Here is a 7,786-nt window from a genome sequence, read left to right as displayed (position 1 = left end):
TTACTTTTCAGTAAAATTTGCTTGCAATACATTCCATTTAATTTTCCCTTCCATGTTATTCAGACGTGTGAATAAAATCAGTGACCTCAATTTAATTCCCCTGCAGTTCTGGTCTTTTTGTCTGAGTTATACAAGTATTGAATATAGCAATAATTTATCCTTCTTATATCTTGGTATTTAAAGGGTGTTGACTTGCAGCTGTGTTTTTCTAGCTTTAAAATGCAGCCAGATTTTAGCTTAACTGCCTTCATGTGAGATTTCAATTCTGCCCATTGACAGCAACTTGGGTTACTTCAAGGTAGCAAAACAAGAACCACTGTAAGAGAGGAAAAACTCCCTGTTCACTAAGTTCCTGTCAGTCATAAAAAAGTTAGCAGTTCCCTGTTTAGTATGAATTGTAGCCTCTTCTTGCTTCCTAGAGAACAGCTTTCTTGCACAATTAGGTTTGTTTGTGTCCTTAGAGTAAATTGAAGATAGCTCCAGTGACATAATCTGAACTGGTGAAGACTGGTGGAATAGCTCCAGATACTAATGATTTCTGTCTCTCTCTCCCATGACAGAATATTTTAACTTCTTGTAGGGACTATAGCCTGTCCAGGAGCTTCTCTGACTTCTTGTCAGTGATTTTTAGAGTACTATATACTGCTGGCTTTCCTTGTGCCCAAACCATAAATGAAATACACTCCCTTGACTTTAGCCACTAGTTGTCCAATGGTACAGCAGTTTTTTCCATTCGCTTTTTAAGCAGAACAAAAAAGGCACTCTTTCACTTGGTTCCATTTCATAGAGAACGTTAGACTAATTTATTTCCATAAAAGTGAACATAAAAGATCATTATTCTATTGCTTAGGAAAATACATTCTGACAGATTAGGGCATTAACTGATTAAAGGTTAGCCATTATGCAGCACCAATACTCAAATGAGAGAGAGGAAAGTAGCATAAGATGTGAAATGTCTTTCCATTCCAGGGTTTGGTTTCTCCCTCTGTCTTCTCCACCTTCCACTTCAGTGGAAAAATATTTATTTCCCCATAGGTACATGCTAAGCGTAACATATCAATGAAACAAGTGATACTAAGAGTGAACAATGGGCACTTAAAGGGTTTAGGAGTCTTTTACCCGAAATACTAGACTCATTCTGAATCTGATATGAGCAGATGTGCATTAACCTTTTCTGTTGCTCTAGGGCAGGTTTAAAAATACAAACCCACAGCCTACTTTACATAATAAGCAGTTGGAGCCAGACTTCAGCTGTGGCTCCAGAATCTGTATTTTTTTTTTTTCTTTGGAGTCAAGACTGCCTGCTGCACTTTCCTGGAATTTCTACTGTAATAAAAGATTGCTTATAAGCACTTAGGCACCTGAGATTATGCATGTATAAATGAAGCTAGGTAGCAGCCTTGCCTTTGCTATCTGACTGCAGGAACGGTGGGAGGAAAATAACCTCGTTACGTTTATGTTGGAATCTGCATATTATTGCTTTGATGGATCAGGACATACCTTCCAATCCCACGTAAAGCTGAGCCCTCATCAATCATGAGACTCTCACAAAAGGTATAGACTTTAAACTCAGCTCCTTTCTGCTTTGTGGCTGAAGGAAATGGGATCTCTCCCTTTCAGAGCTGATGCTTGTGGGAAAGTGAACTTGCTGCAGACCAGCTGGGATCACATGCATTAATTGCCCTGGAGGATCTGTGATAATAACTTCCTGTATTTAAGGCAGTAAGGTTCACCCCTTGTCTATTCTTTTTGGATATTGGTCTTTCTTGTGGTTCAGGCAGTAACAGAGACCCAGAGTTATACTTTTTCTTCCTTTGGATATGATGAGAAGATTGTTACCTTCTTTTATGAAGGTATGCTGTATCTCAGTTATTTCTACTTCTGTTGCTTCCACATTGACCTACACTGATGACCTTTCCTTTGGACTCTACCTGAAGAGAGTCAGTTGGTTAAACTGTTTTTTCTGGCATTGTTTCACAAGTGCATATTTTTGAGCTGACCTCCTCTTTACTCCTGGGGTATTGGCAAAGAGCATGAGTTTTGCCTGTTAAGAGTCCGTTTATCATATATATGTATTATGGTCTCTGTTGACCCTTGTTGTGATCAGGGCCCTGTTGCATTAAGTTTTTTGCAAACACGGAGCAAGAAAAGTAAGACACCACTCCTTCAGAAAGATATGAGGCAAACAAAGAAAAGGGGTGTGATATAGAAAGTAAGGGCTGCAGAGTAAGTAACAGAACAAGGCTTTTTAAAGGAAGATTTTGAATGAGGCTAAGTTGAAGGGATAGAGATAAGGAGGAGGCACAGAAGACAGTAGAGGCTATGAGATGAAGATGCTCAGTGGATTGGAACAATATTCAGATGACAACAACCATACCTGAACGATGGCTGAATGCGACAACAGTTTCTTTATCTCTTCCAGCTGTCTAATTTGTGCCTTTAGCTGTATCTCTGAAAATAACAGAGGAGTGGGACAGCAAGGGTCATGGGACTTTGGAAGAAAGCTCTGTCTGCATGCGTCAGTTTGGAAGTTGCTGGAGGGGAAAGCTGGCCCTCCCTTCATCTCGCTATCCTTGCCGGGCAACTACAGATGTAGCTGCTGCAGAGATAACGTTCGTTCTGAGATGGTGTGCGTTTTAAAATTAGCTTTCTTCTTTGCCAAGATTCTCAGAATGCTTTTTGGTTTGTTTCAGTACTGATGTGCAGCCTTGCTGGCTTTTGCCATCCTCTGTGACAGTGGGAGGAGAAGAGATGATCAGAAAGCTTGCATCTCAAAATACACGGAATGCGGTGGGCCTGTATTTTGGATCTCAGTAATTGATTGGTTCCCTTTATGCATCTGGAAGAAAAGCCAGTAAGCTGAAAACCAAACCATAATTGCATTGCCATTTGAGATTCCTTTGCCCTTGTCTTCGGGAGTCTTCCCTTTTCCCTTTAGTAAGCACCATTCCTGTATTATGGTGATAACGTTAGCTTTTGATCTGACCATCCCTGAAGTCATTGATAACGTTCCTCTTGTCTTCACTGATCAAGATCTTATTGTACACTGAAACAGTAATGGAAAGAGGAACAAACAAACAAACCAGGTTTCATGAGAGCCTATTGCTGCATCTGTCAAATTGCTGGTTTTGATTTGTCAGTTACTTCCTTGCAGTCCTCTGCTTTCCGTTGTTCACAGATGTGCCAGTGAATCTGGGAGACGTGTAAGAGTTGCAAAGTGAGCTGTTGTTCAAAGACTGAGGAGAACAGAGCAAAGTGCAGCCTTAGAAGCCTGAGCTCCTTCAGACAAATACCTTCATAATACAAATAAGTTTATTTCAATGCATGACAGCTGTTGCTGCCAGAACTCTGAAGTTTGTTCCTAGCATGCAATCTAATGATGGATGAATTTAAAGCCTTGCAACTGCCAGTATGTTATTAGGCCTCAGGCACAGATGGCAGGATAGAAAATAGTGAGAGACATGTGACTGGGAGTACAGACTGGTAAACTTAATTTTTTTTATTTTTAATTTTTGAGTAGGAAGTACAGATTCCTTGGTGGTATTGGAGGAAGGCCTTGCCTTTAATCCTGAGAAAGGCAGGAGAAAGAGCCAGATGAACTAGATTTTTACCATTCAGTAAGAAGAGTTTCAGGAAGCTGTTCTCCGCTCGTCCACGTGTCCGCCTATTGGCCCTTTGAATGCCTACTCAAAACTGTATGAGGATGCCCTAGTGGGAGGAAATAGCAAGTAAGACTGTGTTTCAGTGTCCCCCCATGCCGGGGGCACTGGCTGGGCTGGGCGGGGGGCGGTGCGCAGGAGGCCCTCGGGCGCAGAGCCCGCGGCAGCGCCGTGCAGAAACGCTCCTTCCTTGCTGCAAACCTGTGTTAACACAGCGAGGGAGGGGAACGGGCGAAGAAAGTGAATCCCGTTGTCCCCTTGCCCGAGGCTGGGGCGCACAGTAAAACAAGCTGATATGTAATATTAACGGCGCCGTCTACTAGACGCTTGAGCGGAAGGCTTTTATTTGTTTTATGGCCGAGGATGCTGAAGGAAGAACCTCATCACCTTTTACACGGGTTATATCGAAACAAGCGAGCCTGTAAAGCAGGCATGAATGCAGCCCTGCCTTCCTCCCATCCCCATCGATGGATCTGTCGTGCCTCCAGCGCAGCCTGGTCAGGCTCTGCGGGCGTTAACGCCCCGGGCGGCCTCACCGGCGCCCAGCCCTGTCCCGGGCCGGGAGCCCCGGCCGCCCTCGGGCCTGAGCTGCCATAACCCGACCGAGCGCACCCGAGACCCGACCCGGCTGCGGCCGCGGCTGCGGGGACGGCGCCCGCGGTGCCGGTCGCGCTGGGCCTGGCGCGGCCTCCCTCGCGGCAGGAGGCCTTGAGGCGAGCCTCCTTCCGGGTCAGTTTGTGTCTGGCTTGTTCAGTGTTGCCGAAGCACAAATGGATTTTTCTTCTTTGTTCGTTTGCTTCGCCCCGCGGTCCTGTGCTGCCGCGAGCCTCCGGGAGGGGCGAGGGCTGTGCGGAGCTTCCGGAAACTTCCAGCTCCCAACCACAAAAGCTGGGTTTTGCCCCGTTTCTGCGCTCCCGAAAGGCTTTGCGCGTGATCTCTGAGGTAAATGCGTATCTTTGCAAATATTGCAGGGCCTCGGCAGCGGCAGCTTCGCACGAGCCTATATATATTTTTATACACTTTTAAAATATATATGTGCGTGTGTGTATTTATATTTACTTGATTTTTTTCCTAGCAATTTGCCAGGGAAGCACCCGAGCCCGCTTCTAGCATTTTCATTCAAATTTAAAATGCAGGCTGTGTGGGCCGTAAATTCGGTGAACCAGCCTGAGATCTGCTGAAAATACTTTCTCTAATAGAAGCTGCTACTCCAAATACTCAATTTTAAGAATGTTAAATTAAAAATTAACCCTTTTAAGCAGGCTTAATGGCTTGTAAAATATTAATAGATGCACTTCTAAGTCTTGGAGCGTATCAAGAGGGGTAAATTAGTTCTTCATTAACTTTCTATTGCTTTCATATGTAATGAGATACCATACAGTACATGTTTTGAAATGAGCATATATTGTATATTTTCAGGCACTCAGCCAGCCTTGTGCAATGGTGAAAACTGCATTTTACACTAATCAGCCCAAACGGTTGGTACATGATTAAGTCACTTAGCTGTTCACCTGGTTGTGTTTAAATCACAGCTCTGTGGTCAGGGCTTGGCCTCAGACCTGAGCTCCCGTCAGAAATCCTAGCACGTGGCCCACGTGCCCTTTAAGGATCACAAGAGAGTGGAAGTGTTCTGACTGTGTTTGGCCTTCTGCACGCAAATGATGGGATCCACCTGCAGCAAACACATTGTTGTAGCTGCAGAACAAGGATTTCCCTTGAAAGTTGTATTAAACTCCTCTCATTCTGGTATTCCCAAGTCCGAACTCCTTTTAAATTAGAAAGCCTTTATCAAAGCATGAATGGCATATTTAGTGCTCTTGCCCAGTCTTAAATGCACAAGAGTACAAAAAGTACAAGACTCCGACACAAATGACTAATAAATGAGAAGCCCATGCCTCTCTGGTTCTTACTGTTTGTCTGTTCTCTTTCTTACATTTTGAATAACTACTCCAAATACTCTTCTAGTGAGGGAAATGCTAAAGCATGAGGTTAGCTTTCAGTTTGTGTGCCCTTAGATTGTAGCATGTTTCATGTGACCGTATAAGCACTTTTTCATCACAGTTAGGGTCCTTTAAGCTGACTTCAAAGCACTCAGGCTAGTGCAGATGAGGAATAAATCCTTTTCTCCAAAGGACCTAAAACAGCATGAGAGATAATACATTAAGTTGTTCATTTAGGAGTCTCCTGTCTGTGTATGGGTTTATTAGTTGGCTTTCTGTCTGCAGTCTCACCCTATGCCTGGGGAGGCCTTTGCTGAGCAGGAGGACAGGACACCACTTTTGCGAGCTGCACCAAGACGTGCACAGTGCTGTGTAACCTTGCCTGTCCTGTCGCTCAGGCGACCAAGCTGGGCTTGGTCGTGCCAAAGCAGCTTCTGAACTTCTTCTGGCCCATGTAAACCGGGGATCCTATTCAAATACAGTTTCGTGTCCTGTCAGCTGCAGTATTTTGTTCACTAGACTATTGAGATCCTGAGCCTTTGAAACAATAAACAAGCATAAGCAAAATACACTTTTACTTTTATTTCTATAACGACAATTTTTCAGTAGGAAGGATCTGCCTTTTTTTTCCTGTTGTGCTTGCAGCTTGTTGCTCTCTGGCCATGTAAAATTCTCTTTAAAGAAAAGATAAAAGAGCCTTTGGATTCTGATGCTTTTCATATAATTTTAAATGGGATAGGTTGTATTTATAAAGCCTATAAAGGGATCCTGTCACGTTTATAAAGTTACTCTGATTTTTGAGAGTGATGGTAGAGAGAGTAATGCTGGTAACGGCATGATCTACTTTTCACTCTACAGGTGTTATTACAAGAAGTCTCTGGGGCCCAGTCAAATAGTGGCATTTTGGGGTCCCAATTCTAATATACTCAGCAGAGACTTTGGACTGGATCAGATTCTTTTGGGTTGGCGGTGAGAAGTTGGCTTTTGATTATGAATTCCCAAACACTAGTTGAACAAATAGTAACTCTACTTATACGATAATCAAGTTAAGTAATAGTAACAACACTACTGTATAACAACAGTAACAACCTGAACAGTGTAATGAAATAACGACATAATAGTCTATTTACAGTTATACACAGAAGCTTCCGGGGGGGGGGGGGGGAGGATTACAGAATAAACCAGAGGGTAAAGGATTATAGGACAAATCAGAGTATGTAAACAAGTATGTGCATGTGCTCACCCCAGGGTGGTTGCAAGGTAATGATGCCGCAGGCCACCATCGGTACGAGCAACCCAGAGGTCGGGAGGCTGCCAGGCCACTCCAGTGGGCGTTCCCGGTTCCTGGCGGAGGCCAGGCAGAAGGGTTTGGCGACCGGGACACCCCGGAGGGTGCCAGTCTCCGGTTCCAATGACCCCCGTATCGAGTGGGTCACACTAGGTGATGTGCTGCTCCCTGATAATTGACTGCGTCGGCCGGGCAGGGCAGTTGTCCCCCGAGCGAGCCACACCGGTGGCTGGGCTGCCCCCTTTGGATCCAATTACTTAAGTGCTGTGCAATCGAAGTCGCTAGGTGGGGCAACAGGGAGGTACATCTGCAAGATCGAGCCCAGTGTCCTGGACTGGAGAGGTAGGGTGGATTTATCTGTGGTGCTTCCCTGCCGGTGGTACCACCTGTGGCTGTCCGGCAGCTGCCGGTGTTGCAGGCTTCAGATGAGGAGAGGAAAGTGGGCTTCTTCGAGTGCTAAAAAGCACTGCCAGCTTCCTCTTCCCTCAGTGCTGGTCTTTGTGAGCTCAGCTCTTAAGATGCTGCCGAGACTCCCCCCAGGCAGCGGGCTGCCTGGTCTTTATGCTCTGAGCCCCTTGGGTCTACAGGCGTTTCACTGGTGGATTTTTCCGCAGACTCTTACTGCGACTGGTCTTACTTCGATCCCTCGTTCTGTGGAAGGCCCGCATGGACCTGTTTGAATGCAGGCGGCCCTCAGGACCTCCCTTCTGGAATGTTCTGTGCGACTGACAGCTCCAGGCTATCACGCACGCGTGCCACCACTTCGCCGATGAAATTATATTCTCTCTGGCGGGAGACCTGAGGCGAGCCGTTAGGCAAACAAAGGGCTATACAGGGGACAAGATGGTTGACAGGTTAACAAAACTACAGAAAATCTCAAATAAAAAAGGGTTTCCAGT

This window comes from Struthio camelus, chromosome 15 (genome assembly GCF_040807025.1).
Source record: "Struthio camelus isolate bStrCam1 chromosome 15, bStrCam1.hap1, whole genome shotgun sequence".
In the NCBI taxonomy this organism is placed as follows: domain Eukaryota; kingdom Metazoa; phylum Chordata; class Aves; order Struthioniformes; family Struthionidae; genus Struthio; species Struthio camelus.
Note: the sequence above shows the minus strand (reverse complement) of the source record.